This window comes from Zalophus californianus, chromosome 10 (assembly GCF_009762305.2).
Source record: "Zalophus californianus isolate mZalCal1 chromosome 10, mZalCal1.pri.v2, whole genome shotgun sequence".
In the NCBI taxonomy this organism is placed as follows: Eukaryota; Metazoa; Chordata; class Mammalia; order Carnivora; family Otariidae; genus Zalophus; species Zalophus californianus.
In genome coordinates, this window is record NC_045604.1 from 17,536,730 (window position 1) to 17,549,298 (window position 12,569).

A 12,569-nucleotide genomic window follows, 5' to 3' on the forward strand; every position below is an offset into this window, starting at 1 on the left:
GCCATTCTAGCAGATGTATAGTGGTCTCTCATTGTTGTCTTAACATATCCGATGGCATATTATTCACCATACTTTTAAAAGCTTATTTCAGTGATTTAGAACCCCACCAGAATATCCCTATTCATTTTAGTGGGGAGAGGAGTATCAAGAAATAAGGAAATAATTAGTGTAAGGTGATGTTATAGATTCCAATATAGCATAATATCTAAGACTTTATAATATATGATATAACCTAAATAATGATAAATTCTATAAAGAAAATAAGTCTGAGATAAAGAAAAAAATGCAAATAGATCTGTGATTGACTCTGTAGTTCAAAAGAAAGGGACCATGATAGTGGTATGGACTAGGGTGTTACCTGTAGAGTTGACAAATAATGTTTATAATTTGAAAGATTAGCTTAGTATATGGTATGAGGAAGAGATAAATCAAGAACTAATCTCAGGTTTTTGGCTTGAGCAAGTGGATATGTAGTGTTGTTGTTTACATAGATGGGAAAGATGATATAAGGGATGGGGAAAAGCTGAAAGCAAGTTTTTTTTTTTTTGCAATATGTCAAGGTTTTGTCAAGACTAAAAATTCAGTATAAAGTCACAAAAAGTACTCATAAATGAAATCATTATTTCTCATTTTTTTCCATACAATCCACCACTATTACTAGACTGACAAGACTAGAACACAGTTTTACTGTAGAAATTCAAATTATTTAACTACTTAAGAAGAACAGAGGGACCAAGGAATTTAAAACTGTTTCCTTGTCTACTTATTCACATCCCTTGCCAAGAGTGGTTTAATATCCAGATGCCTGAAAAGAGAAAAAAGAAAAAGAAAAAATCCTCCAGTATATCTGACACCTGCAGATACAGCAACACATTTTCATCTTTGCATTTCAAACTATTCTCTTGTAAAGCCTCATTCACACTGTTTAAACATAGATATCTCTTCAGTTAAAACTTTTGCCGTACTGTATTTAGCATAGTTATATATTTTCTGCCCACATTTAATTCCACTCTGTCTCTAATTTACATTTTAACAAGATTATTCTGACAGTTGTTGCTGGAGAATACATTGGAGTTCCAAGAGTGAATGCATAGACTCGCACTTGAGGCTGCTGGAGTGGTTTAGAGGGAAATATCAGAAAATAGTGCCATTTAATGATGACACTGCAGAGGTGGAGAGTTTCAAAACAGTGATCATTTGTGTGTGGGTGGTAAAGACAGAAAGGAATGAAGGAAGACTCCAGATTTTTGACCTCAAGAAACTGGATAGATGGGAGAAAGCTTTATAGACAATTAAATTTAAAGAATCTCTACAAATGGAATTTATCACTCATTTGCATTTCACATTTCAAAGGACACACTGAAAGGGAATTTGAAAAGAAAACAACAAATATCTTGAATCTTGATGGGCTTTAAAAATATTTCTATGGATTATTTCATTTTCATTTATTTCTGTAAATGTCTTTTACAAATAGAAATGAACATGTTTCATAGCTGTTTATATTATTTATTTGTTCATACCTTTTGGATTTCTTGTCTTAAGAAAAATTTCTTTATTGAGAGATTTTAATAATATCATATGCATTTTGTTTTACCATTTTAATAGATTTTATTTATTTTTACTTTTAACTCAGCTTACATTCATTTTACATGTGTCAAAGGATAATAAGCAATTTTGTCTTCAAAATGGTTGTCATTTATGTGAGAACTCATTATTAATTAATGATAGAGATTTTAATGGATCACTGTCTTATAAATATTGGGACATCTTTAAGTTATATCTGATATCCAGCTGGTTTTCTGGTGATGAGACCTCATGGGTTTTACAGATAGTTAAAGTGGTCATGTATATATTCAAATGCATTCATTTCAGGGGCAGGCATTTCTAATACGTGTGCTAGTACACTGTTACACATTAGTAATTTTTTTAAAGATTTTTTAATTTATTGTTTGACAGAGAGAACACAAGCAGAGGGAGTGGGAGAGGGAGAAGCAGGCTTCCCGCTGAGCATGGAGCCTGATGTGAGGCTTGATCCCAGGACCCTGGGATCATGACCTGAGCCGAAGGCAGACGCTTAATGGCTGAGCCACCCAGGTGCCCCAGTAATGTTTTTAATAAATGTAACATTAGGAGGGGGGAAAAGATGGCAGAGGAGTGGGGAACCTTATTCCAACTGGTCCCCAGAATTGAGATGGATATCTACCAGACCACTCTGAACACCTACAAAATCAGCCTGAGATGTAAGATAGATTTGGATCTCTACAAACAGAATATCTCAGGCGGTTGGTTTCAAGGTGCAGAACCGGGGAGCTGTGATTCTGTGGGCAGATATCAGAGGATAATCAGAAGGGGGAGGGAGCCAGCCATCGGGATCCTACACTGCCGGTGAGCGATAGCCTCCTGCACTGGGGACCAGGCACAGACTTGCAGAATGGTAGCAGCAGGTAAAGGACCTTAGGGCAGCCCCCCAGACGGAAACCCAGAGCAGCGGGGCTGTGAGTGCAAACTGGGGGCGGCTGGTGGTTTTAGAAGCACAGAGGTCAAAGACATGCCCCAACCAGGAGGTGAGGACTGGGAGTGATGCTGAGGGGCGCACAACCCAGGACGCTGCAGTTTATAGCAGCACAGACAGAAACGGAGATAGTGTGGCCTGGAGAGCTCACTGAAGAACAGACTGTGATCTCTCTGCTCTGAGGCAGAGGGTTGGAAACGGTCTCTTCTTCTCTGACTCTCGGGAAAGAGATGCAGAAAGCCACCAGAGAACAAAAGCCCCCCAAAACCGGTTTTCACTGAAACCATCCTCTGCCACAAGGGGCAGGACAACTCTGCCCAAACAGGTTGCCTGAGTAACAGCACAGCAGGCCCCTCCCCCAGAAGACAGGCTGGGAAAGCAAAAGGCCAGCAACCCTAAGGTCCCTAGAAAACAGGTTCATCTTGCTTGGGTTGTAGTCAATAATTTGGACTCTATACATTCCCTCAACCACCCCTCAACAGAATGACTAGGAGGAGGAACCCCCAAAATAAGAAAGACTCAGAGACTAAGACTTATGCCACAGATTTACAAATGGATTCAGATATAACCCAGATGTTGGAGATGGAATTCAGGCTAGCAATTGTGGGAAGACAATAGCTAGAATGGAGAAATCAATTAATGGCAACATAGAGTCTCTAAGAGCAGAAATGAAAGCTGAATTGGCAGAACGTAAAAATGCTATCAATGAGATCCAATCTAATCTAGATAATATAACAACTAGGGTAAGTGAGGCAGAAGAATGAATTAGTGACCTAGAAGACCAATTAATAGATAAAAACAGAAAAGAGGAGGCCAGGGAAAAACAACTCAGCATCCATGAAAAGAGACTCAGAGAAATAAGTGACACCATGAAACGTTCCAATTTCAGAATTATTGGAATCCCTGAGGGAGTGGAGAGAGAGAGAGGACTAGAAGATATATTTGAGCAAATTGTAGCTGAGAACTTCCCTAATCTGGGGAATGAAACAAACATTCATGTCCTAGAGGCAGAGAGGACCCCTCCCAAGATCAAGGAAAATAGGCCAACACCCCGGCATGTAAGAGTTAAACTCACAAATCTTAGAACCAAGGACACCATCTTAAGGGCAGTTAGGGGGAAGAGATTCCTCACGTACAGAGGGAGGAACATCAGAATAACGTCAGACCTATCCACAGAGACCTGGCAAGGCAGAAGGGTCTGGCAAGACATATTCAGGGTACTAAACGAGAAAAACATGCAGCCAAGAATACTTTATCCAGCAAGACTGTCATCTAGAATGGATGGAGAGATGCAGAGCTTCCAAGACCAGCAGAAACTGAAAGAATATGTGACTACTAGCCGGCCCCTCAAGAAATATTAAGGGGGGTTCTATAAAAGGAGAAAGTCCCCAAGAGTGATACAGAAAAGAAGTTTACAGAGACGATCTAGGAAAACAAGGTCTTCACAGGCAATGTGATGACAATTAATTCATATCTTTCAATAATCATTGTCAACGTGAACAGCCTAAATGCTCCCATAAAACGGCACAAGTTGCAGATTGGATAAAAAGACAGGACCCATCCATATGCTGTCTATGAGCCTCATTTTGAACCTAAAGATACGTCCAGACTGAAAGTGAAGGAATGGAGATCCATCTTCCATGCCAATGGACCTCAAAAGAAAGCTGGGATAACAATTCTTGTATCAGAGAAATTAGATTTTAAACTAAAGACTGTAGTTAGAAACACAGAAGGACACTATATCATTCTTAAAGGGTCTGTCCAATAAGAAGATCTAACAGTTGTAAATATCTATGCCCCCAACATGGGAGCAGCCATCTACAAAAGCCAACTGTTAACCAAAATAAAGAGTCATTTTGATAATAATATGTTAATTGTAGGAGACCTCAATACTCCACTCTCAGCAATAGACAGATCATCTAAGCAGAAAATCAACAAAGAAACAAGAGCTTTGAATGACACACTGGACCAGATGGACTCATAGATATATACAGAACATTCCACCTTAAAACAACAGAATACTGATACTTCTTGAGCACACATGGAACTTTCTCCAGAATAGACCTCATACTGGGTCACAGATCAGGTCTCAACTGATACCAAAAGATTGAAATTATTCCCTGCATATTCTCAGACCATAATGCTTTAAAACTGGATCTCAATCACAAGGAAAAGATTGGAAGAAATTCAAACACTTGGAAGCTAAAGACCACTCAGCTCAAGAATGTTTGGGTCAACCAGGAAATCAAAGAACTTGAAACAATTCGTGGAAACCAATGAGAACAAAAACACATTGGTCTAAAACCTACAGGATACTGCAAAGGCAGTCCTAAGGGGGAAATATATAGCCATCCAAGCTGCACTCAATAAAATAGAAAAATCCCAAATTCACCATCTAACTCTACACCTTAAAGAACTACAGAAAAAGCAACAAATGATGCCTAAGCCACACATTAGAAGAGAAATAAAGATTAGAACAGAGATCAATGAATTAGAAACCAGAAACACAGTAGATCAGATCAACAAAACTAGAAGCTAGTTCTTTGAAAGAATTAATAAGATCAATAAACCACTGGCCAGACTTATCCAAAAGAAAAGAGAAAGGACCCAAATTAATAAAATTATGAATGACAGGGGAGAAATCACGACTAACACCAAGGAAATTGAAACAATTATTAGAAATTATTATCAACAACTATATGCCGATAAGCTGAGCAACCTGGATGAAATGGATGCCCTCCTGGAAACCTATAAACTCCTAAGACTGAAACAGGAAGAAATTGACAACCTGAATAGGCCAATAACCAGTAACGAGATTGAAGCAGTGATCAAAAACCTCCCAAAAAACAAGAGTCCAGGGCCTGATGGATTCCCTGGGGAATTCTACCAAACATTCAAAGAAGAAATAATACCTATTCTACTGAAGCTGTTTCAAAAAATAGAAACAGAAGGAAAGATTCCAGACTCATTCTACGAGGCCAGCATTACCTTAATCCCCAAACCAGGCAAAGACCCCATCAAAAAGGAGAATTTCAGACTGATATTCCTGATGAATATGGATTCCAAAATACTCAACAAAATCCTAGCTAATAGGATCCAACAATACGTTAAAAGGAGCATCCACCATGACCAAGTGGGATTTATTCCTGGGATGCAAGGGTGGTTCAACATTCGCCAATCAATTGATGTGATAGAACACATTAATAAGAGGAGAGGGAAGAACCATATGGTCCTCTCAATTGATGCAGAGAAAGCATTTGACAAAATACATCATCCTTTCCTAATTAAAACTCTTCAGAGTATATGGATAGAGGGAACATTCCTCAAGTTCATAAAATCCATCTATGAAAAACCCACAGCAAGTATCATCCTCAATGGGAAAAGCTGAGAGCCTTTTCCTTAAGATCAGGAACACGTCAAGGATGCCCACTCTCACCACTCTCTTTGAACACAGTACTAGAAGTCCTAGCAACAGCAATCAGACAACAAAAAGAAATAAAAGGTATTCAAATTGGCAAAGAAGATGTCAAACTCTCTCTTTTCGCAGATGACATGATACTTTATGTGGAAAACCAAAAGACTCCACCCCAAATTACTAGAACTCATACAGCAATTCAGTAATGTGGAAGGATACAAAATCAATGCACAGAAATCAGTTGCTTTCTATACACTAACAACAGAACTGTAGAAAGAGAAATTAGAGAAACAATTCCATTTACAATAGCACCAAAAACCATAAGATAACTTGGAATAAACCTAACCAAAGAGGTAAAGGATCCATACTCTAGGAATTACAGAACACTCATGAACGAAATTGAAGAAGACACAAAAAGATGGAAAAACATTCCATGCTCATGGATCGGAAGAATAAACATTGTTAAAATGTCTATGCTACCCAGATAATCTATACCTTCAATGCCATCCTGATCAAAATTCCAATGACATTTTTCAAAGTGCTAGAACAAACAATCCTAAAATTTGTATGGAATCAGAAAAGACCCCGAATCACCAAGGAAATGTTGAAAAAGAAAAAACAAAGCTGGGGGCATCCCTTTGCCCGATTTCAAGCTATATTACAAAGCAGTGATCACCAAGACAGCATGATTCTGGCACAAAAACAGACCTATAGGCCAATGGAACAGAATAGAGAGCCCAGATATGGAACCTCAACTCTATGGTCAAATAATCTTTGACAATGCAGGAAAAAATATGCAATGGAAAAAAGACAGTCTCTTCAATAAATGGTGCTGGAAAAATTGGACAGCCACATGCAGAAGAATGAAACTCAACCATTCTCTAACACCATACACAAAGATAAACTCAAAATGAATGAAAGACCTCAATGTGAGACAGGAATCCATCAAAATGCTAGAGGAGAATATAGGCAGTAACATCTTCGACAACGACCATGGCAACTTCTTTCAAGATACGTCTCCAAAGGCTAGTGAAACAAAAGCAAAAATGAACTTTTGGGACTTCATCAAGATAAAAAGCTTCTGCACAGCAAAAGAAACAGTCAACAAAACAAAGAGGCAACCCACAGAATGGAAGAAGATATTTGCAAATGACACTACAGATAAAGGGCTTGTATCTAAGATCTATAAAGAACTTCTCAAACTCAACACCCAAAAAACAAATAATCAAGTCAAAAAATGGGCAGAAGACATGAACAGACACTTCTCCAAAGAAGACATACAAATGGCTGACAGACACATGAAAAAATGTACATCATCATTAGCCATCAGGGAAATTCAAATCAAAACCACACTGAGAAACTACCTTACACCAGTTAGAATGGCAAAAATGGACAAGGCAAGAAACAGTAAATGTTGGAGAGGTTGTGGAGAAAGGGGAACCCTCTTACACTGTTGGTGGGAATGCAAGTTGGTACAGCAACTTTGGATAACAGTGTGGAGGTGCCCCAGAAAATTAAAAATAGAGCTAACCTATGACCCAGCAATTGCACTACTGGGTATTTACCCCAAAGACACAGATGTAATGAAAAGAAGGGCCATATGCACCCCAATGTTCATAGCAGCAATGTCTACAATAGCCAAACTGTGGAAAGAGCCAAATTGCCCTTCAACAGACGAATGGATAAAGATGTGGTCCATATATACAATGGAATACTACTTAGCCATCAGAAAGGATGAATTCCCAACTTTTACATCTACATGGATGAGACTGGAGGAGATTATGCTAAGTGAAATAAGTCAAACAGAGAAAGTCAATTATCATATGGTTTCACTTATTTGTGGAACATAAGGAAGAGCATGGTGGACATTAGGAGAAGGAAGGGGAAAATGAACGGGGGGAATCGGAGGGAGAGATGAACCATGAGAGACTATGGACTCTGAGAAACAAACTGAGGGTTTTAGAGGGGAAGGGGAACGGGGGATGGGTTAGCCCAGTGATGGGTGTTAAGGAGGGCACATACTGCATGGAGCACTGGGTGTTATACGAAAACAATGAATCGTGGATCACTACATCAAAAATTAATTATGTACTGTATGATGACTAACATAACGTAATAAAATAAAATGAAAAAATGAAAAAATAAATAAAATACAGGTAATATTATATATTTACCCAAACATATATAGCATAGATACATGTTGGAAAAATTGCAAGAATAAATTAATGATATATATCATGTTTTTTAAATTTTTTATTGTTTGAATAATAGAAAAAATGACCTAGAATATTATTTTCTTCTTTATCATTCTACATATAATTCCTAACCACATGCCATTTTCCGAATGAATATTACTTTTAATGAATTTCATTAAGAAAAATGCTATATTTAAAGCATATTATAATATATATAAACACATATATATTCATATATATTCAAATTCTAGAGCATTCCAACTAAACATGTGGGATAAATATATCACACAGTATGCATAACATTTTAATTTTGTATATCATCCTGTTATTAATAATATAGTCACTTTTTTCAAATGTTTAGTTTCTCTTGGACAGTTTCAAATGACCCATATTCTTTCCTCCTCCCTGAAAAAAGCAGCCAGGAAAGGAGATAGGCATAATGCTCAATTTTTTTAGATTCCTTCTGAGTATTCCCAGTAAGCTTCACCTTAGCAAACAGGCCTACATTCTCCTTCTAAGATCTGGCCCTGCCTAAAGATCTATTCAGGACTGGATCCCTCCACATGTTTACTTTATTTATGCATTTGTGTATTTATTTACCTTGGTATTCTTCAAGTCATTTCACTTAAGTGGTTTTCCAATGCAACTATACACATGGTGATCTTTGCTTCCTTATTTGGAGAATATTGATGGAACAGTTTTGCTCTATGTGGACAAAACTCCCCTCAAAGGTATAACTATGAAATATTTATAAATCACTATTAAAACCTATCCAAGGCCTTTTTATATTCTGTGCAACAAATGCACAAACTTTATAGGTAAAACTTTTTTATAGCAGCAACATTTACAGTGGAGAAAGATTGGCAACAACTTCTTTGGAGTCTTGTGACTTAATTTTCACATAATTGTGGCTTTATTGTTACCTTGTAAATTACTAAGACATAATGTGTAGTTCAACACATTTCGGTTTTGTTTTTATCCCCATAAGAAATAAACTTAGTAGCTTTATTTTCCATCAATTGCATTAAATATAATTAGTCTTAAATAATATAATTACAAAGCTTTCTTTTCAATCAGACCTTTATAAACTTGTACCAAAAAGTGCTTGTGATTCTGTGTACAATATCTAAAGTGTCATTATGACCTAAAAGCTTTGTGCCTTTTATGTACTTTAGCCTGAAACATTTACTGCTACTGTTACATTTTGCAATTACAGTGAAGTGAGGCAGAAAATAGCAGTTCAAAAAATGTATTCAAGTAATGAAGTTTGAACCATTAGTTTCAAGGCTGTTGTTATTTTAGTAAATATTTAATCTTCCTAGCAGCATGGGTTCCTAATTGATCTTTAAGTATTATTGTTCCTGGACATTTCTAATTGACTTCTAATTGCTATATTAAAGCAGTTAGCAAATAAAGTGTAATGGATGGTGGAGACTTTTACAGTACACTAAATCAACAGAATACCATAAAATTTAGAATTCATTTTTATCACTGAAATTTGAAATGGAATACACTAACATTCACATATATGCTCATCTCTCTTATTTTGAAGAGTTCTGCCAATCTAAAGAAAAGTGTAGATAACATGTTCCATTTATATCAAATTAAATGTCACACGTCCATTAAATTTTTAAGATGATTTAAAATCTCTTAACAGTTCTTTATATCTTTTTGATAGCAAGTGAACCACTTACATTAATTTATAAGGAATTTATTGAGCATCTACATAAGATGCTAAGTACTATAAACTAGAGAAATATAACACAAAGTCTTCCACTTATTGTTTATAATAGTTACAGGGACACATGGAGGCAACTCTGACAACTCACATATGATCCATTTCTACCTCTCCTTTTAAGTTTCACTGTTACTAGTTGTTTCACCATCTGTTACTTTCTACTGTATTCAGTTGTAGTTACTAACACTCTTAAAATGTAATACTGTTTTCCAGAGAGTTTCTAACTATTGCAATATGATAGGATTTTTTTTTTTTTGGTTTATCCTGGATACAGTCTTTTATGGACATTTTTTGTTTCTTTCGTAGATCATTATGGACTTTTGTCAATTACAGCCATACCTCTTTTTTTTTTTTTAAGCAGTTATCAGGAATGAAGTGTTTTCTTTTGTTTTCCAAGCATTATAATTTGTAAGGGGAGAGTGGTCAGAACCTAGTTTGACCCCACATATAAAGGATCACTTGGGAACAAACATAACACAGAAGGAAAAGAACGTGAGGGCACCAGAGATGCAAGGTCCTGGTGATTGGGTTTGAGCTCTAGTATTCAGCTCTACATGAAGATGATAAAGTACTCTACTTCCCAGTTTCATGAATGAATCCCTGTGTTTGCTGATTTTTTAAAGATAAGTTTTTGTTAAATTTTTGTCACATAAAATAGAAAGATTATCTAATTAAATCATCAAATCGGTAATGGTTGCTATGTTGTTAGCAGTGAGTTATGAAATTTTCTAAAATACATTGCGTTGGAGGTAGGAGGCAAGAGGGTTTTGTTTTCCTGGTTAGAAAGTCAGAAATCCTAATCAAGCAATAACAAAATTTGTGGCTACTGAAAACTTTGTTGTTTCTTCTTGCTCAGATCATACAATTATTAATGCTAAAGGCTGGATGCAAAAAAATATCAAAATGTCAGGGAGATTCAGTAAGAACCTGTAAAAAGGAGACAAACAATTGTCCTGGCATATTTGAAACGAGAGAGATTCTGCCCTTATACAGAAGACACTTGCCTGAAGTTAGTGAGCCAAGGTGTCTGAGAGAGAGGATCATGTACCTTGTAGGGTTTGGAAAGTGGAACTCTCTAAAATTCAAGTTGATAAAAGACAGGTAAGGGAGCTAGAAACAATAGGCAATGTGACTAAGACCAATTTTAGCTGTTTTCTCGGCCCCTGCAAAACTCCACTGTAAAGAGTAAGCCCCACCGGTCTGTTGTCTGTGTCTGTTTTTTTCAGATTTCACATTTAAGGGAGGTCATATAGCATTTGTCTTTGTCTGATGAAATGGGTGAAGGGGTGTCCAAGGGTACGAACTTCCAGTTATTATAAAATAAGTAAGTTTTGGGAATGTATGTACAGCATGGTGTATACAGGTAACAATACTGTACTGTATGTTTGAAAGTTCCTAGTAGGTCCTAACAGCCTTCTTCACAAGAAAAAAGTTGTAACTGTGAGGTGATGGATGTCATCATGTCACAGTATATCCGTATCAAAACATCATGTTGTACACCTAAAACTAATACAATGTTATATGTCAATTATGTCAATGAAACTAAAAACAAACAAACAAAAAACAACAGAAAAAAGTGTAAGCCTTTAGGATGCAGCTAAGAGGAAGGGGAAAACTATCCTATTTTTTTTAATGAAACGGCCAAAAATGACAGTGGCCAAAGTAGCAGTCATTGAGCTTCAGGCAAGGAAAGTAAGTGGAACATTGATATTCATTATTTAAGGACAAAAATCCTAAAGACAGATCTTACTTAAAGATAAAAAAGCTGAAGTTTGGACGACTAACAGCACATGGACTGGAAAGACATGAACATTGACTAAATGACTGCTGAAGTATTTTAGGGGGTTCTGATCTGTCCAACACAGGCTGGCGTGATGAGTGCCTGTGTTTGGAAACTAAGGCAATACAGAGGAAAAGAGAAAGAGTGCTGATGTCCTCCTCGGAGCCCTGGCAACCGGCTCTGCTCCAGAGTCCCAATTACAGAGACAGAGTAACCCAGCCTCTGCCTCCCCCGCACACCCCCCTGAGTTCAGCGGACAGCATTTGAAACAAAAAACATTTCATACATGCTTGTCCTGGCAACTATCTAAATATCTGTCTGTCTTATTTATTAATTTTTATCAGGCTTCTCATCCTTGAATAGTTGAAAATTAGAGGAACATTTAATGTCTAAGCATGGAAGAATGATAGAAATTCAAAGATAAACTATTTGACTTTGAGTGTGGAAGGAAGACATGAAGTGTGACTACATATATCTAATTCCCATAGTGCTTCTACTTAAATTGTCTTTTTCTTTTCTTTTCTTTTTATTTTTGGAAACGAGTTCCATTTTTCCAAGATTTAAGAGATAATTTTGGTATGTTTAAATGTGTAAGATTACTCCCCATGACTTTATTTGGCTCTTGACATATTTCGTAAATTCTAAAAACATGTGTTAGTATATTTAAACTGTTGTATTGCATTATTTAATGTCACTTACTGAAGAATTAATTATCTTTTATTTTGACATAACTCACAATAGTAGTGATACTTATAATACATATGACTCATACTTTTGCAGAAGAATATTTTAGTGTGTGATTTTCTTTGTAATTAACCTTTATAACTTTAATACAGTTATGTAAAAGTGCTTGTAAAAAGATTGAATTATTTCCTTTATTTAGTTAAGCATCACTTTTGTTTTTGCCTCTGACTGATATTTTTTATTGA